We start from the raw sequence: 16,754 nt of genomic DNA, 5'->3' as shown, positions 1-16,754 counted from the left end.
CTTGCTTCCTTTCCACTCTGTTCACTGCACTTCCTTAGTGTTCCTGGGGTCCCGGACACAGAGAAGGGACATTATAGAACAGCAGAGGCCGGAGGCAGCTCCCTGGGGCTGGGAGATGGGCCAGCACTCCCTGCCTGGCTTCCTGACCTCTGGCAGAAGGGGGCCTCCCTCCTGACAGCAGCGAGAAGGTTCCTGACCTCCCAGGACAGCCAGTTCTAGAGAACGAGGCTTTGATTACCTAAGGTCTAAGGGGCTTTAAACCCAAGGTCTCCCCGTTGTCCGTTCGTTGGGTCTGAAGGAGGTGACAGTTCAGTTCACGGGTCTTGGTGGTGTCCCTCATCTGTGTGACATCAAATGACAACTCCCTGCAAAACACCCTGAGTCCTTCTGAGGAGGGTCTGGCCGACTGTTTACCATCATTCCCCCAGGACCTCCAGTGTTGGCTGCCCTCAAAGCCATTTAAGGGGGTCCTGCCCCACCGTCCATTCTGAGAAAGGTGCCCCTGGACTGCAAACCCCAGTGGGCTGTGCACTCAGCCCACCTGCCCCAAAGCCCCAGGGTTCCCCATGGAAGTCGGGAAGATGCCTCCTTAGGGCCACAGTGTATCATTGTGCATCTTGTGGCCTGCACACTGGCACTGAGCCTTCACATGGTGCTGAACATGCACGTGGCACTGAATCTGTGCATGGCACTGATTCTGCATACCGCCCTGAGCCTGCACACAGCACTGAGCCTGCACACGGCACTGAATGTGCACATGGCCCTGAGCCTGCACATGGCCCTGAGCCTGCACATGGCACTGAATGTGCACACAGCCCAGAGACTGCACACGGCCCTGAGCCTGCACATGGCACTGAATCTGTGCAAGACCCAGAGACTGAATGGGCACTGAGACCTTTTTTGTGCTTTTTATAGTTTGCACAAAAGCATCCTAAGGTTAGACTTGGCCCTGCCCTCATCACCATTCTAGTTTGCACATTGTGTCCTAGTCCCAAAAGGAGCCTTGCCTGTGCCCACCCTCACCCACCATGAGGGCAGTGCCAGGGGTGAACACCGCCTGCCGTGCCAAGTGTCTTCCTCAGTCTCCTTCCCTCTCAGCCTGTCTACACCCGACCCACTATTAATGTGTCAACTAAGAGCATCCAAACCTGCAGAGAATGTTCACAAAAATCAGAGTCAAACAGAGGGTACACTTGGAAGTAAGTTCTCCACAGACTGAGAAAATGCTTTTGAGAATAACGGTTCTGCAGTTTCTTTTATGCGTTCGGGATTTAGGAGGGAACCTAAGGCAGCGTGCCTGAAGGTGGTTAAGAAAGCAAGGCAGGGTTTGGATGACAGGGTAGTGAAGATTCTGCTCTCTTGAGGGTGGTCCCACTTTAGGAGGAGAGGTCTGACGGGGACATTGCAAAGAGGCAACAAACTGAATGCACAGAAACACCAGACAGGGCTGGCTTAAAGCCAAGATCACCTTTTCCTAAAGAAGTTACAGCCTGGGGCGTGACTACCCACCATGACCTGCCCAGTTAGGAATTTACGACCAGGTCAATATGAGGCTACTTGCCACAGAATCCCTTTTTCGCCCACAAATGTAAACCCCTCCTGTCACAAGAAGAATCTTCCAGCTTCCCACTCAGTGGAGCCTGTGAAATGAGAAGCCCTCTGCCGGGTCAGAGAGCGCCAGTGAGCCTGGCACTTGCCTGGGGAAGAGCAGCTGAGGAAGTGAGGGAGCGGGACTTGGAGTTGTCTGGGGGTCTTTGAGCAGATGAGCGGAGGGATGAGAGAAGCGGGAGGCAGGAGAACACGGGTGGCAGCCGGGAGTCTGGCCAGAGGGGGAGGTCGGGTCAGGCCTTCTTATCCACAGAAACCAGCAAACAGAGGGTCTTTATGTACCTCATTTGGAGGCAAAACCTGTCCTGAGCTGAGGCTTTTATTTCTAGTCTTTTCTTTATTTATCCCACTTGGTGTGAATTTTCATGGCGCTCCCTGAAGAAGTATGAATGTTTGCAGGGAGTTGGCCCACACCTTACTGGGATGTTACACACCAGAGGGGCCACGTGTCAGGTCACCTCCCTGAAATCTGAAACCTGCGTTCTGAAGCACATCAGGCCCCTCGGGTTCAGGAGAAGGGCCTGTGATGTACGTGAAAGCACGTTGTGTGTGTGAGGGGGTGGCACTGGGCACAGGAGGGCACGGACAGATGGCCAGATGTTTTGAAGGAGGTCCGATTAGATCCAGGGACAGATTGTCGTGTCACTCAGCTTTTTGCTTAGCCCAGCAATCCAGCAATGTGTATTTAAAGCCCTTTTTTGGGGTCTGATGCAGCCTTCCCAGTCCCTCTCCCTCCCTCCCGTCCTATGGTCACCCCGCTGGTCTCATCTCTCCCCCTCCAGGACACTGGGGGGCTGGGGGCATCGGCCTCTGGAGATGTGTGTGTGGGGGGGATTATCTGAGCGCTGGGCACAGGGAAGAGCCTCTCGCCCCCTGTGAGCAGGACTGGCGCCCACTCCCTCCACCCCCTCAGTCTGGACTGGGCAGCCTAGGGGGTCCTGGAGGCCCTTCGCGTAGTGAGAAAGTTGGAAGAGTGCGGCCGCGGGCTCCAGCCCACAGGCAACGGAGCCCAGCTCTGTGTGATCCTGATCTAGTTACTCCTCAGCCTCAGTTTCCTCATCTACGAAGTGACCTAACAATCGCCACCTTAACGGGAGGCCAGAACTAGGACCTCCATGGTTACCTGACCTTGTTTACTGATGGCGTCTTCCAACCCCCAAAGCAAGACAGACCTGACCAGGCAACTTACGGGGACAATGGGGAGATTATCTGAAGTTAGATTTTCCATGAAAAATCCAGAATGCATATTTGGGCTCTTTTCAGTAGCGAAAATAGGTGTCTAATTATAATTATTTAATAATACATGTATTTACCACTTATTTGGCATGCTTTAGTTTACATACTATATTTTCATTTAATTCCCACAAGTCTTAAGGCAAGTGTCAGTATTATTGAGATTCCCATTTTCAGAGGAGAAAGCTGAGCTCAGGTTAAGTGACGTTACCAAGGTAATCTGCGTAGTAGACAGAACCAAGACTAAATCAGCCAGTCTTGTTTCCTAGACTTGGGAAGGCTTGTGCCGTATTACCCCTTTCTAAAGCCAGGAAGATAAATCGCTTCCTTACCTACCAAAGTCATTCCCTGATAAAGACTTGATGCCTCCAGAGCTGGGATGAGAAGGCATCAGTACGTCGTGGTATACATTCATGCAATGGAATACTATGTCAGGACCAATCAATAAGCTAGAGCTCCGTAGCTCAACATGGGTCACATTGAGGGAACACACATTGAGAGGGAAGTGAGTTGTAGAATAATATACATCCAGTGTGATACCATTGTAGGTTTAAGAGAAGTGGATCAATACCATGTTTTAAAATAATAGTATGTACTGACCATATAGTCCGGCTATTCACAGCAGAAGAACAAAAACTTATGTTTACACGAATGTTCATAGCTGCTTTATTTGTAAGAGCCCCAAACTGGAAACAACCCATATGTCCTTCAGTGGGTGAATGGTGAAACACACCCTGGTGCATTAAGGTTTGGTTTGGAAATTGCAAGGATTTGGTGTCTGTCAGGTGTCATTAGTGCGTTGGGAACTGGGCCAGCATTAAGAGCCAGGCTCTGTCCCTGCCTTGTAGGCTCACCCCGTAAGTGACTTGGGGACTGAGACTCAACGACACTTAAATTGAAATAGCAGCAGCCGCCGCCTCCAAGATTCCTTGTGCCAGCTTTGCTGAGAATAAAGTAGCCCGTATACCCCAACACCCTTTTGCTACCTAGGGACCAATGTAGCCCAACCAGGCCCCCGAGCACCCAGGCCAGAGAGCCCAGCCCAGGGCGGGGGCAGGCAGCACACTTCCTATCAGCACTCAGCGACTGGCCCTAAAAAATGATCAGAAACTAAAGATTTAGGTAAACCTTGCAGGAGGGAGGAAAGGAAGCAGACTGCCCCTAGTTTTGTCCACACTGCCTTCCTGGCTGGCTCTACTTCCTAGAGTCTCCACCAATGGGGTGATTTAAGGCTGGGGGAGAGCAAGTGGAAGGTTAGGAAGGTCGGCTGAGTGTCAGAGTCCTGGAGTGGGTTGTGTCTGCTCTGAGTAAGGGGCAGGCCCTCAGCAGCCTACCGTGTATGGTGGTGCGGGCAGTGCACTGCCCAAATCCAGGAAGGGCCATGCCCGTGGAGTCTATGGGACTGGGGTCCCCTGGAGCTGGGCAGGGCACAACCTGCATGGTTGTATGTGAGTGGACCTGGGAGGGGTCCACTAACATCTATTCAGCAGCTGTTCTGCATCAGGCACCATGCAAACAGTATTATGGATGTGATTTAATTCTCAGCAGTTCTACAGGTAGGGATTTTGCCCACTCTATAGATGCAGCAGGAAGATGCCAAGTGTTTGCTTCCCACATGAAGAGTCCCTCCTGACTCGCTGACTCAGCATATCTGACCCCTCATAAGATGGTGGGAGACAGAGAGGGCATGCTTCGACCACCTGTCACCTGCCACCTGTCACAGCTTCTTACAAATCTACCACCACAGGAAGCCCTACCTCTGCTGTCCTGCAATGTCCTAAAAGCCTGTGAGAAACAGTCCAGGCTGCCCTCACACCCTGCACAGGGAGAGGGGGAGGGGGAGGTCGAGCGGAGACAGCGGATGGGAGTGGAGATGGGGGTGTGGGGCCAAGAAGCAAAGAGGGGTTTCCTCCTGCAGCATAGGTCCCTGGGCTGCCACTAGCTCTCACCTCCTCTTCTGGACGGAGGCACCCCACGTGTTCCCTGTCTTGGGGCACAGGCCGGAGACTCCTAGCAAAGGCCAGGTCCGTACGGTTGATGGCTCCCAGTTGGCCCAATTGAAGTTCCTCCGTGGGCCTCCAGGATTGATTCTCCAGCCCAGCAAGGCTGCCTCTGGGTTCTGAAGGAAGCCCAGGTCCTTTCTGTCTGCACCACAGACAGCTCCTGTATTGCAGAATGCTCACTTCCTCTTTCTTGGACGCCCCCAGACTTCTCAAGTTCCTGCAGCAGCACTTCCTCAGCACTTTTGTCCCCACAAACTAACAGCCCTCTTCTCACTTCTCATCCCCCCCGTTCGCTGCGTCCACACTTGAGGCTGGTTGTCTCCTCTTGGTCTCACCCGCAGCTTAGCTTGTGTTCCAGACATCCCAGGGTGTCTGTTCCCATCATTCTGTTTCCATTGGGTTAACTTCTGCCTCGGAACTCCCCCCTCACCGACCAGTGGCCCCTCCGTCACGTGTGGTTCTTCCAACGAGTTCAAAACACATTTAGATGTCTGCTCCCTTCTCCTCTCCCTGTGATCTGGGGAGAGACAGGAGGAAAGGAATAGCAAAGATTTCTGTTTCACAGCATTGCCTGCCAAAGCATTTGTCAGTTATTTGACTCCAGATACCGTGGTAATTAATAATGTAATAGGATGCAATTTATAGGCACTCATGCCTGAAGGCCTCCCGTCCCCAGGCCCTTGGTAAAGAGCAAAATGAAAAGCATGTATAATCTCAAAGCGGATGGCATGATCAGCCCTCCCCGCGGCTGAAGATAACGGGGCCACCGGTGCTCCGTACTCAGTGGACAGCAGTCCAGGCTCTCAGCTCCCAAGGGAATCCCACCCCCAGTATCTAGACTCAGCCAGGTGGGAAGCTGGTCCGGTGCACTTGACTGCCAGCCTCCCTTCAGCAGGCTCACAACAGCCCTCCTCAGGAGAGCCTCCCGTTCTTTATGGCTCCTATTGGGAAGTGAGGTACAGGAAAGCCACAGGCGGACATCGGATGGCATCCCCTCTATCATGTCATGGCTGTTGACCTCGAATGCCTCTGCACCTCAGTTTCCACTTTATAGGATTGTTGGGTGGGTGACTGAGAACAGCTGCAAAGCCCGTTTGAGTTTACAAAGTGCTTTTTGCGGGCATTATTTCCGGTAAATCTTTAACATCTGTCTGAGTTTTTACAGCAGGGACGACCGGCCCAGTATCTAGTCTCATCTCCTTCCTTCCTAACAGATTACAGTAACTGCTGCAATGATGACTCATGCGAATATATCAGTGCACACGTTCGATGGTGTTTGTAGAATCGATTTCTAGAAGTGTAACTATGGGTCTAGTAATACAGATATTTAAAATGTTTAAGAACTGCCCACTTGTAATCCAGACAACTTTTGCCAGATATCGTGTCCACCAATAGAGTCCAAGGCTAGTCGTTCTCTCCTGACGACGCTGGGTAGTCTCAACGTTCTAAATTTTTATTTCTCCAGTGGGTGAAGAATAACACCTTGTTTTAAATTGAATTTCACTTGATTACAAGGTTGAGCACATTTTTAATATATTTAGTAGCCATTTGTATTTCTCCTTCTACAAAATGTCATTCATATCCTTTCCCTCTTTTTCCATTGGGTTCTCTTTTTCCATTGGGTTTGGGGTTTTCTCTTTCGATACATCGTAACTCTCTCTATTCCAGATACTGATGTTATTCCTGTTACATTACATGGATGGCAGGCATTTCCCTCTGGTCTTTCTTGTCTTTTAACTTTGTAGTGTCTTTTGATGTATAGATGTTTTTCATTTCTATGTAAGTATTGCCCCTCTTTAATTTTTCGAATGACCAAATGTTCCAAACTTATAGACAAATACAAAGAATAATCTATAATCTATAGATGCACCACCAGCCTTATAAAACCTTAACATTTCGCCACCTTTAAATATTCCCATCATCTTGTCATTTTTATGTGGAGTTTTAGTTTTATTCTTTTATAAAACGAAAAAATGCTATTGATCTTTTGCAGTAAACTGGCATCACTGACGTGTTTCCTATCCCTCTGTGCTCGCCCTCACTCCTTGTGGTCAGGGTCTTCCCTCTGAGTTGATTTCTAAATGAAGTGCAGCCTTGATCCTGCTGCTAGTGAGAGGCAGTGGCTGTTAAATTCTTTTAGTACTTTTGACGGCTAAGAATGCCTTCATTTTGCTCGCACCCTTAAATAATAGCTGCAGCAGTGCCAGCTAGCTAACAGCTAGTTCAGCCTACATCCTCGTCCTCCTGCTTCCTTAGAAACAGAACTGGAACGCTGATTTTATTTAGGGCAGTTGTGTGCTCAGCAGAAAGACCACATTTTTTAGATTCTTGTAGCCATGAGTGGCCAGTGAGATGTATGCAGGAAACACCCCGGGGTCCGGGGTCCGGGAGGGAGGTGGGCTGGGGGGGAGTCTTTCTAAAGAGGGCTGACTAAGCTAAGAGGGGTATACTTCTATCCTTGCTCCTTCTTTCATGGGGCAGGGAGGCTTCATGAGACAATGAGAGGGAAGCCACAGCTAAGGACGCAGAGCAGAAGAAAGGAGAGTGGGTCACTCGGGCTTGGTGGCATCTCATCCCACTCCTGGGCTGTCATATCCTCTCCCCTGTGATGTGACACAACGAACCCTGTATTTAATTCGTTTAAGCCTCTGTTCTTAGGTCTTTGATGCTGACAGCAAAATCCAATTTCAGGTTGACATTTATTTTCCTTCACCCTTTGAGGGGGGTGTTCTATTGTCCCTGGCACCTGTTATCACAGCGAGAGGTCTGCTGTTGGTCAAATTGTTCTGTCCTCTTGCCTGGTAATTTGAAAGATTTCTCTGTGATCCTTCTTGTTCCGTAATGTGTCTGTGAGTGGATTTATTTTTATTTACTTTGCTAGATGCGTAGAATCATTTTCCATTAATGACTCCTGTCTTTATTCAAGTTTGGAAAGATTTCAACAATTATCTCTTCAAATATTGACTTTCTGCCATTCCTCACCATTCTCTCTTTCTCTGGAATTAGATGAATGTTAAACCCTCTCTCTCAATTGTTCTTTCTTGTCTCTTAACTGCATTACATATATTATGTGTATGTGTGTTTCGGGGTTTGGTTTTGAGTGAATTTCTTGGTTCCATCTTCCAGATTATTTTTTAAAAAATAAATTAACTATCCTATCTTAGTTTTTACCAACTACTAAATTTGTAAACTTCAAAGACATTTTCCTTTAATTTCTAGGATTTCTAATGGGTTCTCTTTCTTATCTTACTAACCTTACTTTACTGCTGCCTAGTTTTATTCAATAATTTCTTTTTTCAGTGCAAAAGTTATGGCTTCCCTTTTCTCTAAGAACTTACTGAAGATTCTGTCCTTCCTTAGCTCTCCTGCAGCATCAGGGCAGCACTTTCTCTCCAATGTCACCACGTTCATCATTTGTGAGCCACCCAGTCAAGAGAGCGTCTGTTGTGAAGTCATGATTTGCAAAAGAAACAGAAGAGGCTGTGCTTGTCCCCACAGAGCTAATAATCTATTTTGAAGTCAGAAAAAAAGAAAAACACATGGAAGGAAATTTTCCAAACAGAAGCAAGAGTCAGTGCCAACCAATGACACTGAGGCTGGCAGTGAGGAAAGCAGTGACTTGAGATGGTGTTCCAGAAAAGGGAGCCACGTATTTACTGAGCATCTATTGGAAGCCCCCGAGGTGATCTCACTTAATTCTCGTTACCGTTTTATGCAGCAGGCTTTGCCATCCAGGTGTCATAGAGGAGGAAACTGAGGCTCAGAATGATTAAATGCCTTTGCCCTAGGTCACATGACCAATGAATAGGTCTTCTAACCCCACACTGTTCTCACAAATCCATGGGTCAGTGCTAGTTAGTTGGCACTGCGAAATGTTGGCAAGACAGGTCATATCATAGTGGTCACATTTTAAGACGAAACGCAAAGTTGGTAAAACACACAGTCTGAATCTAAAAGGACTACCCTGCCTGCCATATTTGTCATCAGTTTTTCCTGTGCTTTCCTAGAGACAGGCAGACCGTGGGTGGATCAAAAGATACTGAGAAGGGAAGGAATTCAGAACTGTGGCTATGGATGCTTCTGGTAGTCTATTTCTACGTCTAGGCCCTGACTTCTCTGAGCCTTAGACTAATTCTGGAGGGCTTAAATCGCCACACTGAATGATGTTATGAAATACACTGTGGCTGGGTGTTGATGGATTCCCTCACGGTGAGTTATTATGCTCTGAGAACTTGGTGCTCTGAAGTTTTATATCCCCGAGTTGGGCATGATGATTTCCTCAGAGTGGCAGAGATGGGCATGATGATTTCCTCAGAGTGGCAGAGACGCCAGTAACTTATTTCTGTCTTCTCAAATATGTGGCAGTGAAGTTTATGACATCGCACACCCCAACCTGTATGCGGTCACCGCTATTTTTCTGGTGCCGTCTCAGCCTCTTCCACAAATTTTGGGATGCAAGATGGGGCATATTGGCTACAGGTTGAGCTTGCAAGCTGCCTGCAAGTAAGATGGAAATGCACTTGTGCTTCCGCTATAGAAAATGACAATATTTACGTGATGCTACTCGGAGCACTGAATTGGGGGAAGTGGTTAATTGTGCTGGAAACAAGTTGGGAAACCTAACAACTGAGTTTGTGGGCCTGAACTAAAAGTATAGGCGAAATCAGAGAGGCGGAAGAATGTGTTCCCTTGAGCACCTCCCTCCCTCCAGAAAGCCTTGAGGAAAGCGACAGAGAGAATTGAGCCAGGAGAGTGCAGGCTTTAAATTATCCGCACCACTGCTTCCCAGTGTTAGCAAGTATGATCAGGAGATACGACGGACTCTAATCTCGCTTCATAATAGAACCGTATGCTTGAGTTTCCTTTAGAAGTTTCCATTTGCATGCATTCATTCCCTTATTCGTGCATTTATTCAGTCAGTGTTGATGGAGTGCCTGCTATGTATCGGCAGGTTACCGAGGCCTGGGATGCAATGATGAGTAAGCGGTAGTACAGTCCCCACTCTAATGGAGCTCATAGTTCAGTGCAACAGGCAGCTGCTTATCAGTCAGAAACCACTGTGATGATATTACCAGCAAGAGTTCCTGGTATTCCGAAGATCGGTATGTCAGGTGCTGTCCTGGGGACGAAGACATAGCAGTGACCGGGCAGAACTGGGTGCTCAGCGCAGGAGACGAAACCCAAATAAACATACATATTCAATATAGATGTATCATGTAATTTCAGGTATGAACAAGGCTACATTAAAAATAAAGCAGGGTAAGTGGTTAGAGGAAGCGTCCCGCTGAAGGGATGACTCTTACGCAGAGAACTGGAGGAACTGAGAGAGGATCCCGCATAGATCTGAGGGAAGATTGTTCCAGGCTGACAGAACAGCATGTACAAAGGTCCTGAGGCTGGAGGGACTTTGGCTGTGTGTTGAAATAGACTGTAGGTGCACAAAAGCGGCAGGAATGAGGCCCACAGGAGGCTGTGGCTGGAGCCTGGAGGGGAAATGACAGGGCTTGGACCAGGTTGCTAGTGGTGGAAGTGGTGAGGTGGTGTGGGCTATCGAATTCCCTATATCGTAAGAGGATTTGGCCTGGGAAGGCAGATCAGAGCAGACTATCCTGGGGAAGTAACGGCTTCAGTGTAAGTAACTAGGCAAAGATGGAAGGACTAAATATTCCAGCACATGAATGAGCAGGTTTGGGGGCAGTGGGGAGGGGGGTGGGGCAGCAAGTCAAGTTGGAGGCACTGAAAGAAGATCTGTGTGCCTAGCAAAAAAGAGGAGTGAGGGAGAGAAGGAAAGATGGGTGGCACAGACCAGGTGGGGCCTCGTCAGCTGTGTGGAGGACCTGGGCTCTTTTCCACGTGCTGTGGGAGTCATGAAAGGGTTTCCAGCAGGAGCGACCTAGTCAGATGTATGTCTTGGAAAAGCTTCTAAATGCAGAGTGGAGGAAGCTCCTACTGACAGTCACCCTCTGAGGAAGGTCCTCCTATCCCCATTCTACAGACAAGGAAACTGAGGCTCAGAGAGTTGATGGCACTTGGCCAGGCACACAGCAATGGCTGACTCTGGAGTCTAGAGCCATCACTCTTTGCACCTGGTCACCTTGGCTGCACTTGTCCCTTCTCTCCCCAGCAGCCCCGCCCCGCCCCCCTTGACTAAAACACTCGGTAGTGACCAATGCAATTATGGTGGTTTCGACCTCTTCCTTGTCGGACAGGGAGCCACTGTCATCCCCTTTCCATCTTTCCAGAGCTTCGACTTCTCTCTCTGGGTTGGACAGTTCCAAGGATGCAGTTCCTTACCCTAATTAGCATTTTTGAATTCAGCTTTTTGTCTCTTTAATGGAGCCCTGAAGGGGTAACATTCATTTCTTCCCGCCAACATCATCCCTCCCTCCTTTCCGCCCTCTCTCCCTCCAGCTTTGACTGGACTCTATCTATACATCAGGCACCAGGTTTCCAGCAACGATCCTTGGCCAGTCTAGGGAACAAGATATGAAAACCAGCTGTCACTGATTCAATTGATAATGGTGTGTGAAGAAGTTGGCCAGATGTTTCCCTTTGCTGGAGACCCAGGAGGGTGAGCGGTGTGGAGAGAGGCAGGGATTGGGCCTTGAAAGAGGGAAAAGGATTCAGAAACCGCTTCCCAAAGAAACTTGCAACTTTGCCTCAGTCCAATCCAAGAAGAGACACTGAGTTTTAGAAAAAGCCTCACTGAAAAAATGTTCTTGGTCTTTCCAGTCCTTACAGGTTGCAGTTATAAGGAAGATGTAAACGGAGGGAGTATGCGATTTCCAGCAGCTATGGAATAAGGGGCCCAGCAATGGGGGCGAGTACTCCTTGGGGGCTTGGGCTTGGCCTTGCTGGCCTCTGCTCCCCTGCTCTGCCCTGTAGGCACAAAGGCCAGTTGGTCCTATGGGGGCATGCGTGGCTGTTATTGTTTCGGGTGGCTGTGGGTTGTGTTTACTTATTTACTGATTTATTTTGCCAGCCAAACCCAACTTTATTGACAGGGCTCGGCCTGCCCCTGGGCCCTTCCACCTGCCGACCCACAGTGCACAGAGAAATAATTAGTTGCTGAGGTGTCAGGAGCAGATGTCGAGCTGACATCTTCCCTTTCCTGGTGTCAAATTCAGCAGTTTTCCTGCCTCCCAATAAATTACCAGCCGCTTGCTGCCTTCCTCTCGCTGCCACCTACCTGGTGGGGCCTTCCTCTCCCCTTAGGAGCAGAGCCAAAGCCTGGGTGCTGACCTCAGCCTATAATGGGCCCCCCTTTTTCCCTATCAACCCTTTCATCTTATTTATTCCTTTTTGATGGGCGTGGAGGAGAGTGTGGCTCCGGTAGGCTCTGGTTCCCCTCCCCCCCCACAAGCTCTGGCTCCCACTGTTTCTCACAGGCCTGAGCCCCAGGAGCCTCTGGCAGGGGCGCAATTAATTGCTTCATATCAGGGCTGTGACCTTTGTCTCCTTGGGGCACCCTGAGACTTTTCTGCAGATGCCTTCAAAGTCAGGCACCCTTTCAAAGGCCATGCTCGGTTCTGAAAAGACTACAACTTCTGTTCTGAAACCACTAGAAAAGGCAGGGTGGGGTGGTGGGGGGGAATGTAGAGAAATGACACGAGGTAGGGCTAGACAGGCTGAGAACACGTCAGAATACAGAGGCGCGTCAGGCATTGTGCTTTAGAGATGCTGTCATTTGGGGCTGACATGGGGATATTGTTATATCAGGGCTGGCAGGAAATCCGTTAGTCATTCACTGAGCTAATGTCCACAGAGCTGTTTCCTGGGATGGGTGCGGTGCTTAGTCCTGGGGATGCTGGAATGAGCCGCAAGTGGTCCCTGCTCTCAGGGGCCTACAGCCTGCAGGCTGGGGAGTCCGATGGCCGTACTCAGGAGGCTTTCCCTTGCACGATGGCGCTGGGGAGCCTCTGAGCAATGGTAAGCAGGGGAGTGACGTCAGGCACTCTGCGTTTTAGAAAGGACACTCTGGAGGCTGGATTAGGGGTTAGACTCTGGAGGACACCAGGGGTCTCCTTAGGAAACGCGTGTAATAGTCTGGCTGAGAAATGACCAGGGTCCGGCAGACGCTGAGGGAATAGGTATGAAGAGAATAGACGTTTTGGAAGTATAGTCAGCAGGATTTACGGGTTGCGGTTAAAATACGTTTAAACCATTCTCTTACAGCCGAAAGAAAGTTCAAGGGTCTGTTTCAGGTCACGTAGCCTGTAAGAGTTGACAGGCCACGACATGACTTCAGCGCCCTGATTTCCTCCCGAGGATTCCGTTCACCACTTACACGCAGCTGCCTCTCCCTCCATATGAAGACCTGGAAGTTGCCTTCTGTTCCCTCATCGCACAGAACCTCAGGTTAGCCGGTGGTCTCGTCTAGCTGTTTACATGATAACCACCCTCGTCTCCAGTCTTCCCACCAAAGATGGATCCAATAACTGGATGCAGAGAACTCACCGCCTCCTGGGGCTGCCCGCTCTATCCCTGCAGGACTTCTTCCCAAAACTATGCCCAAATCAGTCTCCGATAGATGCTGCCCCTGTTGTTACTTCTACGCGGGGAGGTCATAAAACAAAGCACAGCACACAGCAGATTGGAAAGCTCTTGATGGATAGTGAGCTCTCGCCCCAGAAACAAAACCTGCTTGAGACAGAGCCGTGAGCTCAGAGCTTGTCAAGCCTCAAACGTGGGGGATGGCGAGGCAGGTAAGCCACCTCCTCACACCTGGCAGCTGGCCGAGCCACTCCTCACTAGGGAACACATTGGGTCATCTGGTCAATGCTGGGAACACACGGGTGATATTTCATTGTCCAGACCCTGGCTTTTCTAGATTCCACGCCCATGCCCCCCGCACCCCACCCCCCCACTCCTGCTCTCTGTGAGGGACCTGGCGATTCACCAGGATTGTTTGTACCTGTAACAACCTCGGGTGAGGAGTGAGCCCTGTGAGAGCTGAGATCTGCAACCTTGTCCTGTTCACCAAAACTACACACCCAACCTCATCTGCGTTATCGGCTCAGGTAGGAGCAGCCATTAGGCTCCATTTCTAACTTCCCATTGGCTGTAAAGTGTATGGTCATGATCTCTTACTAAACTCTTCCCATTAAGCTTTCATGTTTACAAAGCACCATAAATTTGGCTCATCCGTCTTCCAGAAACTTCTCCGATTTCTGCCTCTTTGTGAGGCCAGTTATCTTCCTGTTCGTCTTGCAGGTCTATCTGAAACCTGAGACTGTGACTTACAAGACAAAGAGAGTGTGAATCTGTGCTTCCTCCTGCCCCCACCCCACCTGGAGATGCGCCAGGTCTCCTCTTTTTCCCATCAACGTACTGTTGGAACCAGCCTCCCGTTTCCTCTCTTTCAAGCATCTCTAGGTCAATTAACTCTTCTCTTCCTTGGGTCACCTATGACTTTTATCATTTGGACCTGTTCGCAGCCAGGCACTGGCACTTTTCAACATTGTTCAAAGGACCCTAAGCCCAGCTCCTGCCGAAAGTAACCCAAATGTATTAATACAAGTTCTGAAGCAGGAAAAAAAAAAAAAAGCAATCTGTAAAAGCCCAGGAAAAATGTGAATAGTGACAGAAATGAAACAAATATACATCCAAGGCAGGGTTCAGGAAATAGAGAAAATATGCCTGGAAACAAATGAAAGAAAATTTAAGTCTGAATAATTAATAATAATAATCACAAATAGGTTGAGACTATAGTTACATAATAGATACCACGTTAAAAAAATCGAATGTGGTTAGAAATAAAAATTCTAGAATTGACTCTCAAACAATAAATGAGATATAAGGTGAGTTGCAAAATTAAACAAAAACATAGATTAAATAAATAGAGCATTGTAATCATGAAAAACATCACAGACTAACAAACTACGAAGATTCCCTCTATGGAAAATAGCAGACAAGCTTAACAAATATAGAAATAGTAAATAAAGACAGAACAGTAGACAGTTTCCCTGAGCTTCTTTATGAAGACTTTAATCACACAGCATCCCTTTCAAGATTAATTACTGAAAAAAGACGATCAGAAAATGCCATTGTGAAGCTTTAAAGACAGAGGATCTATGAAGGAAATAAGAAGCGAAATATAAAGTAGCTGGGATCTTACAACCTAAATATCAGAAGCAAGGGGGATTAAAGTACAGCGTATAAAATTCTTAAATACAGTGTGACAAACCTACAGTTCTACACTCCCATCAAAAAGGAGGAAAACTTACTCCTGAGTGACAAAGCAAGTACAGTAGATGACAGTGTTCTCTTGCAGCTTTGATCCTATAAAAAGTAACAGTGAAAATACCCCAAAGAATTGAGGTTATTGTAAATCATGATACGTAAGAATAAAAATATCTGGAAAGCTTTGCATGTTCATTCCCTCCGTGAACATTGAATGAGCCTCTGTTGTATGCCAGGTACTGTGCTGGTTATTAGAAATTTGCTCTCGCAGGTTTTTTTTGTTTTTTTTTTGTTGTTTTTTTAAATATAGTGACAATTATTAAGATGCTATAGTACTGGCTTAAAAACAGAATATAGGTCATTGGGAGATAATCGATACTCCAGAAATAGAGGCTAAAGAAAAAATATTTTTAAAATATTTGACAAGTGAAGTGTAAGGAACCACAGGGAATCACATAATTATATGTTTTGTTGGGCTCAGGAGTAGCAGGTGGAGAAAAACCCAGATCTGTAACTTACGCCTTACAGCATCATACGTCCCAGTGGAGTAGGGACACGATATTAATAAGATGAAAATGGAATATTATCCTTAAACAACTGTGAAGGAGCGTTCATTTCTTCCTTGCTTGAATCATTAACATTTTCAGTAATAAGGATGACAGGTTAAGACCCACGTTGATTTAAAACTGAATGAAAAACAACAAGACTCAGAGACAGAGGAAATGAATGGGACACGTGTACCGTGGACATGGCGGAGAAAAGTCTGAATTCAAAATATACAAAGAGCCAACACCCGTACATCTCTAAAGGATGAAACCACTGTCCATTGACTCAGTGGCTGGAGAATGTAGACAAATACCAAATGCAATAGTAAGTCAGTGAGGAAGGTAATCCATCTCGTATATAACTAATTAAAAAAAAAAAGAAAGAAAACGGTAAAGCAAGTGTGAGGTCCCACTTCATATCTATTAGCAAAACAAGCTAAAATAGTAAAACCCGGTGCCAGTGCACTTCCCTGCACACTGGACTTCTCCCCCCATCACCAGTGTCAATCTTTATATTGAGAGGACACACCCATACCCGAGTCCATACTTTGAGCCAGTGTTTCCCCTTCTGGGAGAGCCAAGGAAATGACTGCCTGTAGCGTAAAACCTATTTTCTACAGGTGCTTAGGAGCATTGCTTTTAATAGTAAAGACCGAAATACAAACAGGGGAGAAGTTAAGAAACCAGAATCTTATTAATTCAAAGGAATATTATAAAACCATTGGCCACAAATGGAAACCTATTCAGATACAGGTAACATGGGGAAAGTATTAATATATACAAAAATTTTAAGAGGACACCATGTAAAAGCCATTGAGCAGAACCATTAGGAATTCTATGTATTTTATGGAAAATTACAAGAGATTCTAAGACGTGATGGTTGTGATGATAGTAACAGCCAGCTGTCATTGACCTTTTATTTTCACCATGCTCTGTGCTATGTCCTTTATGGACATTATCTCATTTAATTTCCTCAGCACCCTATGCAGTAGGTATGAGCTGCAGAGAAAACCGGTAAGTGCCTGGTGAAGCACCTTGCCCAAGGCTGCGCAGAGAATAAACCACAAAGCTGGGATTTGGACTCTAGAGTCCGAGCTAACGTACGGCCTAATACCACCTCAGTTATTTCTTGAGACCTACAGTCTACGGGTATGTGGTGTTTATTTTCCTGTCACCTCCTTTT

General features: G+C 47.7%; 1 long non-coding RNA gene across 3 annotated transcripts in view; it reads left to right on the top strand.

Annotated features, from left to right (window-relative positions):
* The window catches only part of LOC109445328 (uncharacterized), a 47,544-nt gene that overhangs the window by 20,179 nt on the left and 10,611 nt on the right, over window positions 1-16,754 (top strand). For 2 of the 3 annotated variants that reach the window (XR_012492922.1, XR_012492919.1), the window contains exon 3: window positions 13,020-13,549. This is a non-coding gene — a long non-coding RNA (uncharacterized LOC109445328). The remainder of the gene's footprint in view (window positions 1-13,019; window positions 13,550-16,754) is intronic. The other variant, XR_012492920.1, reaches the window with a different exon arrangement.

Source organism: Rhinolophus sinicus, linkage group LG17 (assembly GCF_036562045.2).
Source record: "Rhinolophus sinicus isolate RSC01 linkage group LG17, ASM3656204v1, whole genome shotgun sequence".
Lineage (NCBI taxonomy): Eukaryota > Metazoa > Chordata > Mammalia > Chiroptera > Rhinolophidae > Rhinolophus > Rhinolophus sinicus.
Note: the sequence above shows the minus strand (reverse complement) of the source record. Positions and strands in the feature narration are given on the sequence as shown.